Source organism: Plecotus auritus (assembly GCF_963455305.1).
Source record: "Plecotus auritus genome assembly, chromosome: 8".
Lineage (NCBI taxonomy): Eukaryota > Metazoa > Chordata > Mammalia > Chiroptera > Vespertilionidae > Plecotus > Plecotus auritus.
Genome location: NC_137782.1, coordinates 77,446,933 through 77,460,992, shown reverse-complemented (window position 1 = coordinate 77,460,992; position 14,060 = coordinate 77,446,933). Strand labels below are relative to the sequence as shown.

General features: G+C 37.1%; 1 protein-coding gene and 1 pseudogene across 5 annotated transcripts in view; one reads left to right on the top strand and one right to left on the bottom strand.

Moving 5' to 3' along the window:
- LOC308255834 (lysine--tRNA ligase-like) overlaps positions 1-1,045 on the top strand; it is a 65,175-nt pseudogene extending 64,130 nt beyond the window's left edge. The window contains exon 3 of the transcript in view: positions 104-1,045. The product of the transcript in view is annotated as a lysine--tRNA ligase-like (transcript). The remainder of the gene's footprint in view (positions 1-103) is intronic.
- The window catches only part of MACROD2 (mono-ADP ribosylhydrolase 2), a 1,970,509-nt gene that overhangs the window by 1,439,714 nt on the left and 516,735 nt on the right, over positions 1-14,060 (bottom strand). The window lies entirely within an intron of this gene.

Below are 14,060 nucleotides of genomic sequence, written 5' to 3'. Positions count from 1 at the left end.
CAACATATTCTCTCTCTCTCTCTCTCTCTCTCTCTCTCTCTCTCTCTCTCTCTCTCTCTCTCCTTGCTCTCTATAATCAATCAATCAATTTTTAAAAATGTAAGTTTCTTGGATGAGTTGGAATTCCTAGAGACTGAAGCTCTCATGATAAACATCATCCCAGAGGGTGCTGTGGCCAAGCCTTTCATCACCTACCATGATGAGCTGGACCTGAATGTATATATGAGAATTGCTCCAGAACTCTTCCATAAGATGCTGGTGGTTGATGACATGGATGAAATTGGATGCCAGTTCTGGAATGAAGGACTTAATATGACTCCCAATCCTGAGTTCAGCACCTGTGATTTCTACTTGGCCTATGAGACTATCACAATCTTGTTGAAATCATGGAGAAGATGATTTCCAGGATGGTGAAGCACATTATAGGCGGTTGCAAGTGATCTACCATTCAGATGGCCCAGAGGGCCACGCCTACAAGATTGACCTTACCCCACCCTTCTGAAGAATCAGCATGTAGAAGAGCTTGAGGAAGCCCTAGGAGTGAAGCTGCTGGAAACTAACCTCTCTGAAATGAGAAAAACTCACAAAATGCTTGATATGCATGTGACAAAAGCTGTTGAATGCCCTCTACCTTGGACCACAGCCAGGCTCTTTGATAAGCTTGTGGGGAGTTCCTGGAAGTGACATGCACCGATCTTGCATTCATCTGTGCTCACCCACAGATAATGAGCCCTTTGTCAAAATGGCACCGCTCTAAATACAGTCTGACTGAGCATTTTAGCTTTTTGTCACGAAGAGGGAACTAAGCAATGACCCCATGAGGCAGCGGCAGCTTTTTGAAGAACATGTTTATAGATGAAAACTTCTGCATTTCCCTGGAATATGGGCTGCCCCCCACAGATGGCTGGGGCATGAGTATCAACTGAGTGACCATGGTTTTTTTAAAGACTCCAATAATGTCAAGGAAGTACTTCTGTTTCCTGTCATGAAATTTGAAGACAGGAAGGAAAATGTAGGAATTGCTGATACATTGTCTAGAAAATAAAAATTGCAAGTCACATAACTCAAGCATCTCTGCACTTTTACAAAAGATCAAGGACTCCACGGGAATTCTTGTACACTGATATCCATTTGACTATCTCAGTTCAGTTACCAGAAGAGATCAAATGAATTAAGAATTCATTTTATAGTCCTTGTTACCAAATAAAACATTTGTCCTTAAAAAAAATAACCTAAAAAATAAGGTACCTGGCCCCATCTTAGGCACACTAAATTAGAATGTCCTAAAAAAGGACCTAGAGCCCTGGCCAGGTAGCTCAGTTGGTTAGCATAACATGTCCCCCTGATTCACCGAGGTTGCTGGTTCAATCCCCAAGGCACATATAAGAACTAACCAGTGGCCCTAGCTGGTTTGGCTCAGTGGACAGAGCATCGGCCTGCGGACTGAAGAGTCCCAGGTTCGATTCCAGTCAAGGGCACATCCCTGGGTTGTGGGCTCTATCTCCAGTGGGGGGCGTGCAAGAGGCAGCTGATCAATGATTCTCTCTCATCATTAATGTTTCTATCTCTCTCTCCCTCTCCCTTCTTCTCTGAAATACACACACACACACACACACACACACATACACACACACATATATATAACCATAGCACAATGTAACATATATATATATGTTACATTGTGCTATGTAACATATATATATATATAACATATATATATACATAAATATAACCATAGCACAATGTAATACACACATATATGTTTAAAAAACAGAACCAACCAGTGAATGCATAAGTAAGTGGAACAACAAATCAATGGTTTTCTCTCTATCTATTTATCTCTATCTCTCTCTGTCACTCTCTCTAAAAATCAATTTAAAAAGAAGAACCTAGAGTCAATATAGTTGACAAGCTTCCACAATTCTAAAGATCAGGAAAGTTTGAAACAATGTGGGAACTGCCGTACATTCTGTTCAAACAATTAGCCTTGGACACTTGGAGAGTATAAACTTTGACTCTCAAATTTTCATAGAGTTTAATCATATATTTCTTTCTTAAACTCTTTTCATGGTTGAAATAAACAAAACACAAACACTTTTAGGCTGCCGATAGTCTTCATTTCTATAGCTGGCTTTTTTCTTCATTCTTTCTTTTTAATCTTTTTTACTGGAGTAAATATATATGTAAAAATCACAAAGTGAACATACTAAGGTAACCAGCACACAGATCAAGAAACTGAACATCACCAGGACTCCAGAAGTCCCCTTGTGCACCCTTCTTGTTACTACCCTGTAATTCTAACCACCACCTTACTTGTAATACCATAGATTATTTTTACTTGTTTTTGAAGTTTATTGAATAATAGGATTTGAAGAAAATTGAATAATAGTAGATATACTCATTGATTTCCCATTTTTTTTTATTCAATACTGACCTCATGAAATTCATCCATGTCATTGTATGTACTTATGGTTGACTCACCTTTTTTGCTATATTATTCTTTTGTAACAATGTGCCACAATTAATTCATCCATACTCCTGTAGATTATTTCCATTTTGGGATTAATGACAATAGTGCTCTTATAAACATTCTTGTGCATGTCCTTGAAGAACATAAGGATTCATTTCTCTTAGATGTGCACCTAGGCATGAAATTGCTGAATCAGAAGGTAAATGTCTATTTAGCTGTTGTTTTGCTGCCAGCTTTCCAAAATGGTAGCACTTCCCCCAGAAGAAAAGAACCTCAGTTGCACCAATGGTTGGTGTTGCCTGCCTTTTTCATTTTAATCATTTTCTATGGCTGATTTCTGAACTCTTTCCCTTAATGGCATGTATCGTTCCAATTTATTTGTAGCTTTTACCCTTCACAGTTTATAACGTTCACAGTCTATAATATTTGACTTAGCATCTAACATTTAAACTACTGAATAGATTTAGCCATATAAAAAAAGAGTAAGCTCACCCTAAAATAAATTTGCCTAACTCCATTTTACTTTTATTTTATAAGCAGAGGCAGAAACAATCATTTTCAGTTAATTTCAGACTCCCTAAATATTGGAAGAAAAAAAATATGGAGGACCTAAATTCTGGGAGATTGCTAAACCAAGTCTAGTAGATAACTTCTTTTAAAAAGTGTGCAGTTACACTAAACTGGGCTGCGGACAAGTTTGTGTAGACATGGAAAGATAAATTCTCCCCCCGTTTTTTTCACATTGTTCTTCCTGGTAGTAGTATCCAGCCAACAAAAATTCATTTTCAGTAATGGCTCAATATCTATACTACTAACTGATGTATTTGTGAGAGCAACATAATGTGAAATTGAAGTTTTAATAGTTTTCTTTTTTTAAGAGAAGAAATGTAATTAACTCATGGAAGATGAGCTAACAACATTATTCAAGACTCCGGTATTATTTCCCATTTTCCCTGTATGCTATCTTGTCACTAAAAATGTGGCATACATTTAGCCAGAAATTTAACTCCTAAAAAGTATTGTGTCAGGAATACCAGTCCATTAATGAGACATCTCACAGATACTGAGACAGAAAAAGATTAGGAAAAAAAGATTGCCACTTTGAAGGGAACCATGCCTGAGTGATAATTTTTATTTTTTTCTTCCCCCCTTTTTTTTGTTGTTGTTGAAACAAAACAGAATTTCAGATTTACATGCTGCCAGAATATCACTTCTTGGCACTTCAAAGATAAATTGGGCTGGAAAGAGAAAGAACATTTTGTGTACTTCCCTGCAGTTTAGTAACCTGAAAGCAGAGAGTTGTAGCAATTTGCAGGGAGGGGGTTAATTTCAGACTGAAAAAAGATACAGCTAATCCACTCCCTCAGGCAGAAGTCCAAATGGTACTTAGGAGGAGATTTAAGGGGGAAAAGTATTTCACAGAGAAAAATGTGTGTTACTTCTCTTTAAAGCCTAAATTTTCCATACGTAATCTTTCCTCTCCTGCTTCCCCCCACAAAGAACTAAACGAAGGTTATTATTTCAACATTAATTAAGCAGGGAGAAAGTTTGCTATAGTTTATATAACACAAACCCATATAACTTTTTTCTAATTATAAGGATTTCATGTTTGAACAAACAACTCTCTTCTAAGCTGCTGAACATATTCGGAGGTAAATTAAACTATTTGAATGAGTTAAGCAATTACAACAAATTAGACAACAGCCTCACTTGCTCCCTAAACCACAAAGTCTTCATGAATGCTTTTCAGTGACCCACAAATGGAACAATAAGAAAGATGTTAAAAGGTACTGTCAAAGGAAGTGAACTCTAAATGATGCAAGGTTTTGTCTAAACCCATCCAAATATAGGCGACAAATTGCCACGTCATGCACTGGAGACCCTTTCTTGTAAAGACCGGGGTGATAATGAGATCCTTTGCCCTTCTGCAGCGTCAGGTCATATCAAATACAAATGAGCAAACTCTAGCCTGCAAATGTAGGGTGGGGCAAAAGTAGGCTTACAGTTGTTTGTACAGGAAATAATACAATAATTAATAGATATTAATACAAGGGTGAATTGTGTTTTTGCCTACTCACACCTATAAACCTACTTTTGCTTCACCCTGTATTTATTTAAATAACCATCTATTTACTTATAAAATGAATCAAAATACTCTCTCATTCTACTATTGTATTTTATCCAGTAGAAAGGTAATATAAATCATACAAAACTCAAAATAAGCTTATTACTCCACCAACTAACTCAAAGTCCTTAATAAAATGTCACTTTTCTCTCTTCCCAATGCATCTCTAATGTATGTTATACTTTACAACAGTATCTCCTAAACTTCAGAATTTGGCACTGCTAAATATACACTCCAATACTCCAGAAGCCCATGGTGGGAGTAATAAGAAATAATGCTCTGTCACTATTCAATTATAAATTGTATAATCTTTCTCTCTTTCTATATGCAAGTCATAATGCAAAAGGAGTATCTATTGTAGGGAGCTTACCAGATAGAATTAGAAGTTTTAATTAGAATTCTAATTACTTATATTTGTAATATAATACAATATCTCAGTTGAATTATTTCCTTTTCTATCCAAATGTCTGGCACAATCTGAATGCAAATGTGACTTACTGAATCTATACATTGTTGTTTCTGTTGCCAACTCTATATATAAACAGGCTTTCAAACATTGTCAGTCAGCTGACAATATGCTTTATAGGCAGAGATAAAATCAAAATAATTAACTAGAATAGCACAGGCAGTGACTAATCAGGATACACACCCAGCCAATCAGAGTGGTCATCACCATCAATAACAAGCATGGCCAGGCAAGCACATTTTGGCTGAAGAGCAGCCCCAATAAAACATGTTCTTCAAACAGTCACTGATATTTGTTGATCTTCCATGAGCTATTCCAGGGCCCATGTACATATGCACTCCCATACACATCTGTAACTTGCTTTTCTTCTTTTATTATTATTCTACATTATATCACTGATATTTAGGTATCCTCAGCATGCCATCAGATACACATCTAGTTCATTCTTCTTAGTACCCTCATAATAATCTCAAATCATAGACATATCTTTCCTCTATTGGTAGATCATTTCTCTATAAACACATATTTAGGCTTTCACTTAATCTAGTAAATATAATTGCAGTATACATGGTATACACATATATCCTTGTGTACTGTTTTCTTGTTTTTAACTCTGAAAATTAAGATTGTAAGTCAGAAGATATATGTTTATCTTTTTAACTGATTATGTGAGATTGTTTTCCAAAAGAGACTGCAACAATTCACACTATGAGTTCCTATGCCCCTACAGGCTCACACATGCTGTGCTGTGGGTTGGGTTCCCTGGAAAATAGCCCTTTAGAGTTGTTGAGCCTGGAGGCAGAGTTGGACTTCTGTATCTCACATCATGAATCCAACTCAGGGAGAGGGCATAATCTTGGTCAAGACCTCTCTCTCTGACTGAGAAACATTCTTGGAGAAGGAATCAATTGAGAGTTGTCAGCCACCCACACTCTCAGTAGCAAGAATAATTCTTCAGTCCTAAATGGTAATCTGACCCCATCATATAAGTAAAAAAATTATTTCATTGTTGTTTTAATTTGTATTTCTCTAAATACTAACGTGGGCACATATTTTCACATGTTTTTGGCCATCTGAAATTTCTCTTCTGCTTGTTCATACCCTTTGCCCATTTTTCTTTTGGTTGTTAGCTTTCTTATTATCCTTTTGTAGAAACTCTTTGTATACTAGGGAGAGTAAATCTTTGTTTTCATATGAGTTACAAATCATATGTAATTCCATTTAATTTATCTATTTTTTCCCCAAATACATCAGGGGACTGACAGGAACAGGTAGCACACTCAAAGGTTTTAACTGAAAAAGTATTAAATAAAAGGGCTAAGCCCAGAGATGCAGGCAGGGTTACAGAAACCAACAAAGATACTAACAATAAAAAAGAGCTGCCTCTACTGCTAGGTCTTAGGAAGAAGAAGAGAGAAAGTAACTAGCAGAGTCTGATAAAAACTGGAGATGTGGAAGAAGAGGTGGCTAGGTGATATAGTCAATAAAAGTTAGCCTCTTGGGGCAAGGGGATAGCCAGAGAAGAACGTAGAGGATTCTGAGTGGGAGGAGGGAAAAATACAGAACAATCAATACACCATATAAAACATTTTAACTTTCTGTGTAGCCAACATATCAATTTTTAAAAATCTTTTAAAGCATTGTTACAAGCTATTATTTTTTATAACTTTTGATTTTGAAATACTAGTAGTTTAAGACTCACAAGAAGTTACACAAATACATAGAGCTCCTGTTTACCTTTCACCAGCTTTCCCCAGTGAACATAACCATGATAAATATAACCATAACACAATGTCAAAAACCAGGAAATTCACATGGGTACAATGTAATTCACTTGGATGCAGATCTTACATAGATTTTTAACAGTTTTCACATGCACTAATTTGTGTTGTGTGTGTCTTTGTGTAGTTCCATGAAATTCATCACAAGTATAAATTTGAGTACACATCACCACAGTCAAATACAGAATTGTTCCATCACCACAGAGAAACTGTATTGTATTAACCCTTAATAGCAATATCCTTCTCCCAACCCAAACCCCTGGCAACTAGTGAAACCGCATCGGCTTTAATTTTGTAACTTTTAGAATGTTATATAAATAGAATCATACGATATGTCACTATTAGAAATTGGTGCCCTTTGGCTCAGTGGATAGAGTGTCCGCCTGCAGACTCAAGGGTCCCAGGTTCGATTCTGGTCAAGGGCATGTACCTTGGTTGCAGGCACATTCCCAGTAGGGGGTGTGCAGGAGGCAGCTGATTGATGTTTCTCTCTCATCGATGTTTCAAACTCTCTCTCCCTCTCCCTTCCTCTCTGTAAAAAATCAATAAAATATATTTTTTTAAAAAATTAAAGAAAGAAATTGGCTTTTCCCCCCTGTCTACTATAATGTTACTGAGATTCATCCAAGTAGTTGCATACATCAAGAGTTTGTTCCTTTTCATTACTGAATAGTATTCCATGTGTGGTCATACCATAGTTTGTTTACCCATTTGTCCAATGAAGGACACTGGCTTGTGTCCAATCTTTGGCCATTATAAATAAAACTATTGAAACTTCCATGCCATATTTTTGTGTGAATATAAGTCTTCATTTCTCTGAGTCAAGTATTCAAAAGGGCAATTGCTAGATTACATGAAGATTTATGTATAACTTTATAAGAAGCTGCTGTTTCCATTTCTGGAAAGATATAGTAGATGCAACTTTTTTTTATTTCCCATGCTATAAACAACTAAAAACTCTGAACATTATGAATAATTTAAAAATGCAAGCAAACAAATAACAAAAACCCAACAAGGCCGCTCTGAAAAATGGAATAAAAAAGACAGACAAGACCAAAAGAATGACAGAGTGCTGAGTTCCCTCCTTGCCCCATATATTCCAAACTTAGAGCTAAAGATATTGGTAACCCAGAAATGCCCATGGATGCAGACATAAAAGAAAAAGTCCAACAAAAGCCTACTGCCAGACAAGACAACATTTTATATAACCAGTATATTCCAGCCTAACATAACAGGAAAACACACAAAAAACTATGCCTCACTCCACCAGCAAGGCAAAGTAAGGAACAGAGACCTCCACCTTTGTGAGGCTGCAATGAGGCAATCCCAACCCCCCACACCCATTACAGAAGAGTTCAGAGTATGCCAATCAGGAAGCTAGACTTTCATCCTCATCAGATGATAGAGGCTTACACAGCATCACTGTGTTATCGGTGGAAGTGAAACTCTTGGGGTGAGGGGAAAATAATTTACTGAGGCCCCCAGAGGATGGGATTTTGTGGAAAGCTTTATTAATGATGTAAACTTAAGGGAGTTTTTCTCCAAAGTCCCATCTTCATCCTTTTGTCACATCCTTCCAGCTGTGTCCTCAGCAGAGCTAGAATTAAGGCCACTGCCCAGAATTACTGCTCCACATTAAAGCGCAGTCCAATCTGACATTTGGCTAGTTTAGCTTGTGTTCCCAGCTTCAGTCATTGTGTGTGGGGTCCCCATGGCTATGGGGCATGCAGCTGCTAAGGCCACATGGCAGGCTAGCAAAGGGGCAAGTGTGGGTCATGGAGCAAGAGAGTGAGAGAGAACTAGAAGGCAAGTGAGAAAAGGAACTCTTTCGAGATTTTAAACTTCCAAGATTTCACAGGCCTGCATTGGGGTCCACCTTTCTAGCCAATGGTCTTTTTTTCCAGGCTAGATTGACAGGCAAGCACCTCCCCTACTCCATTCCAAATTCATTGACTCCCCTTTTGTTCAAACCCTTTCCCCAGTGATCTGCATGAAATGGACAGGTGGTGTTCCCTGGGGAGCTTGAAGCTGTATCTTCCTGAAGCTGCTTTGTTGACCACACTTAAAATGTTGGGCCTCCATTTTGCTCTTATCCTATTATTAACTACATAGTTAGGATGATAAATGGAGACCACCACAGGATCCAGGCAGTCTACTCCCACCCAGAAGGAATGAGAAGGCCCATCCTTGGGTGTGAACAAAGACAGGTAGCATGCCTGAATTGTATTTCTCCCTGGCAGTATTTAGTCAGTGTCCCCACTTCCCCTGCCAGAGAAGTGTCAGAGGAATTTAATTAAAACAGAAGGTTTAAATAAGATCCAGAGTTGGGTAACATAATACAAAAATGTTCAGGTGTCAATAAGAAAAGATCACTCATCACAGACAGAACCAGTAAGATATCAAACTGCATGAAAAATAATGATCAATAAATGCCAACACCAAGATGGGACAGATGTTATCATTACCTGACACAGACATAAAGAATCCATGATAAAAATGCTTTAGTGAGCAATCATACACTTCAAACAAGTGAAGAAAATAGAAAATCTCAGCAAAGAAGTAGAAGATATAAAATGAATCAAATAGAAATTTTAGAACTGAAACACAGAATAACCAAAATAAAAGCCCAGAGAGTGAGCTAAACAATGAAGGGGACAGAAGAAAGAATCAGTAAACTGGAAAATAAAACAAGAGAATGATCAGATCTGAACAACATAGAGAAAATAAACTAGGAAAACAAAAACACAGAGCTGCAGGGACCTAGCATTTGCATAATGTGAGTCCTTCAGTGAGAGGAGAAAGAGGGCAGAGCTAAGAGTACTGGAAGAAATAAAGGTTGAAAACTTCTCAAATTTAGCAAGAGACATAAACCTATAGATTCAAGAAGCTGAAAAAACCTTAATTGGGATAATCCCAAAAGATCCATGCCACCACACATTATAATTAGACTCCTAAAAACTAAAGACAAAGAAAAAAAATCTTGAAACCAGCAGAGAAAAACAATTATCTTACTGATAAGGGAAAAATAATTCAAATGACAGTGGATTTCTCATTTAAATGATGAAGATTATAAGAAAGTGGCACAAATTTATCTTAGGAGTTGAAAGACCCCAAATTTTATATCTACTAGAAATATTCTTCAGGAATAAAGGAAAAATCAGCACATTCTCAGATTAAAGAAAACTAACAGAATTTGTAGCCAGCAGATTTGCCCTACAAGACTGGCTAAAATAAGCAGGAAGTGAAAGATGAAAATAGACACATGGGACCATCAGGTAGAAGAAAAGACAAGTCAAGAAAAATATGGGTAAACACAACAGGTTTTCCTTCTCCTCCTGAGTTTTCTAAATTTTGTATTATGGTTGAAGCAAAAATCATAACCCTATCTACTATGGTTTTAAATGTACATAGAGGAAATAGTTAAGATATTTATATTATATGTCCTCTTTTGAAAAGTATCTATTTAGATCCTTTGCCCATTTTTTATTGGATCGTTTATCTTCCTTTTGTTAAGTTGTATGAGTTCTCTGTAAATGTTGGAGATTAATCCCTTATCAGAAATATCAGTGGCAAATATGTTCTCTTGGTGTTTTGTTGATGATGTCTTTTGCTGTGCTGAAGCTTTTTATTTTGATGTAGTCCCATTTGTTTATTTTCTCCTTAGTCTCCATTGTCCTATGAGCTGTGTCTGTAAAGATACTGCTACGACATACGTCTGCTATTTTGCTGACTATGGAGTCTTGTAGGATTTTTATGGTTTCCCGTCTTACATTTAAATCCTTTAGCCATTTTGAGTTTGTTTTTGTGTATGGTGTAAGTTGATTTTGAGTTTGTTTTTGTGTATGGTGTAAGTTGGTGATCTAGTTTGCAGGCCCAGACACATATGAAAATAATGCTCAAAGTCACTAATCATCTGAGAAATGCAAATCAAAACAACAATAAGATACCATCTCACACCTGTCAGAATGGCTATCATCAATAAATAAATCAACAAATGACAAGTGCTGGTAAGGATATGGAGAAAAAGGAACCCTCTTGCACTGCTGGTAGGAATGCAGACTGGTGCAGCCACTGTGGAAGACAGTATGGAGTGTCCTCAAAAAGTTAAAAATGGAACTCCCATTTGACTCAGTGATCCCACTTCTAGGACTATATCCCAAGAAACCAGAAACACCAATCAGAAAGGATATATGCACCCCTATGTTCATAGCAGCACAATTTACAATAGCTAAAACTTGGAAACAGCCTAAGTGCCCATACGCAGATGAGTGGATTAAAAAACTGTGGTATATCTACACAATGGAATACTATGCTGCTATAAAAAAGAAGGAACTTTTACCATTTGCAACAGCATGGATGGACCTAGAGAGCATTATGCTAAGTGAAATAAGCCAGTCAGACAAAGATAAATATCACATGATCTCACTCATATGTGGGATATAATGATCAACATAATTTGATGAACAAGAATAGATACAGAGATAAATGGTAGGGGAGGGGAGGTTAGAGAGAAACCAAAGGACTTGTATGCATGCATATTAGCATAACCAATGGACACAGACACTGGGGCAGTGGGGGCTTGCCCAGGGTGGATATGGCTGGGGTGTTAGTTGGGTAAAAAGAGACATATGTAAAACTTTAGACGATAAAATAAATAAATAATTAATTAATTAGTTAATTAATTAATTAAAATAAGATATTTATATTATAAATAGGGGAGGGTAAAGGGATGTAAAAGGAAGGAAGATTTCTATACTTACTTGAAATGATAAAAATGATAACACCAGTAAACTGTGATAAGTTGCAATAATCAAGACTGGGGTATTGGTGGAGGGATAGAGACATAGATAATAATGGAACAGAAAGACTAGAGGACTCAGAAACAAACCCACATGAATATGCCAAAAGATTATTGACAGAAGAACAAAAATATATTACATTAAGGAAGAATAGCCTTTTCAAGAAATAGTGCTAGAGCAATTAGACATCCATTGAAATAAAAATGAATCACAGCCCATGTTTCACAACTTATATAAAATTTAGCTTGAAGGAAATCATGGACTTAAAGGTAAAACTTTCAGAAAAAATAGGAGAAAATCTTTGCAATTGAGGGATAAGCCTAGTTCTTATGCTTGATACTAAAATCATGATCCATAAAATGAAATTTGGATTTCATCAAAACTTAAAGCTTTTGTTCTGTGAAAGACCCTTTTAAGAGAAAATATTTGCAAACCCCATATCCAACAAAGCACTAATAGCTAGAATATATAAAGAACTCTCAAAACTGCAGCAGTAAAAAAGAATCTCTTACCCATTGAGACAGCATGGAGGCACCTGGAGAGTATCATGCTAAGTGAAATAAGACAATCAGAGAAAGTATCACATGATTTAAACTCATTTGTGGAATCTAAGTAACAAAATAAACTGATGAACGGAGTTTTATACTCTGAATGCTTTGTAAGTCATCATGTTTTCCCTTCTGAACTTGGCTTCCTGGAAGCTTATGCAGAGATTGTCCACCTGCAAGGGACTAACATACCTTCACGTTATGCCACCAGTCAGTCAGGCAGGCAGAGGAGGAGGGAATGACCCCAGTAGTGATGCTTATAGAAATTGGATTAGGAGCACTGGAACATAGAGACAGAATTAAACTCAATTCCAACCCAGTCTTCCAAGGAGAAGGTCCACCATCCAGTCTAGGCTGAAGAAGGTTATGATTGCAGGTCCTGCTCATTCTAGGCCAGTGGTTGGCAAACTGTGGCTCGTGAGCTACATGCGGCTCACGAGCCGCGGTTTGCCGCTCTGTTGACTAATGAGTTGCCGACCACTGTTCTAGGCCAAGGACAACAACCAAGGGAAATTAGGTCCAGGAGTAACAGGGCATACACACTGCTCGCAAATCATAGAACAGAGATGGTCAGAATGGTGCAGAGGGCACCAACTTTTCCCAAGAGTTTCAAAGCAAGACAGCAGAGCACCAGATAAGAAGACAGCCTAGTCCCCTGGGAGAGAGAGAGCTGGCAGCAATGCCAGGCAACAAATAACAGAGAGAGGCTTTCCCGCAGAATCCCCTCCCTGAGCAGGGAAGAAAGAGCCAGGAGGACAGAAACAACCAGGAAGCCAAGAGACCTAGACAGAAGCGGGGAGCAGACCCATTCAGTTTAAATTCACACCATTTGGAGGTCTAGGGGGTTCGATTCGTTAATATTCTCACTTCCACTTCTCTTTATTTCCAGAAGTGGGACATGCATTCAAAAGATAGTTGAATACCAATTTTAAACAGTAAGAATATAACCCAAGGTCAGAGTGTATAGGCCCAATTTTTACACTCAACTACTATTGCTATCCCTGACAAACGAGTTTTGGTATAATTATCCTTTTGCAATCATGATTACTTAGAGAATGTTTGTATTTTTATTATATCTATACTGTTTTTAGTGTGAAATCCCTTACCTCCCTATTGGAAGTTAGTATTTGCATAAATAATAAATAAAGCATATTAAGCAAGAGATTGTTGAAATTAAAAAAAATCAAGTTACATGTTTGTTGTAATAGGTTTTTACTAAGAAGTGAATTTGACTCCATTTACACATTTGGACAAAATGAACTTTTTCTTTTTTTTATCACTGCAACAAAGTGATGCTTGAGGACACTCCATTTCCTAATATATTTTCATGTGGAGGATCACAAAAAGCACAGATGTTTCAAAATTATGTCCAATGGTTTTTATATCCTAAGTCCCAAGACATTAAAAAAGGGAGTTTTCTGCCAACACATCTATCTAATCATCCTGCCTTTACCTCATCCAGAGCCAAAAGTTCTACCCTCCAGGTCCAGATGGCAATAGTGTGTCTTGTTAAAATCAGTATATTGCAGATTATTGCTAAGGTCTGTTAAAGTTCAAAAAGTGTAAAAGATCATGCCTCACATACAGTTGATTGACTTCCTTGACCTAGTCTTATAATTCTTACCAGAATAATTTCTTGGGCATTTTATGTTTCTCATCCCAGTTATTTTAAATCTGACTCCAAAGTTCATTCTTTATGCAGGACCTGAGGAGTGTGATTTAAATTGTAGTAGAAACCATTGGCAGCAAAATCTCAGACATCTCTCGTAGCAATATTGTTTACAGATACATATCCTAGGACAATGGGAACTAAAAAGAAAATAAATAAATGGGACTGCATCAAAATTAAAACCTTCTGCACAACAAAATAA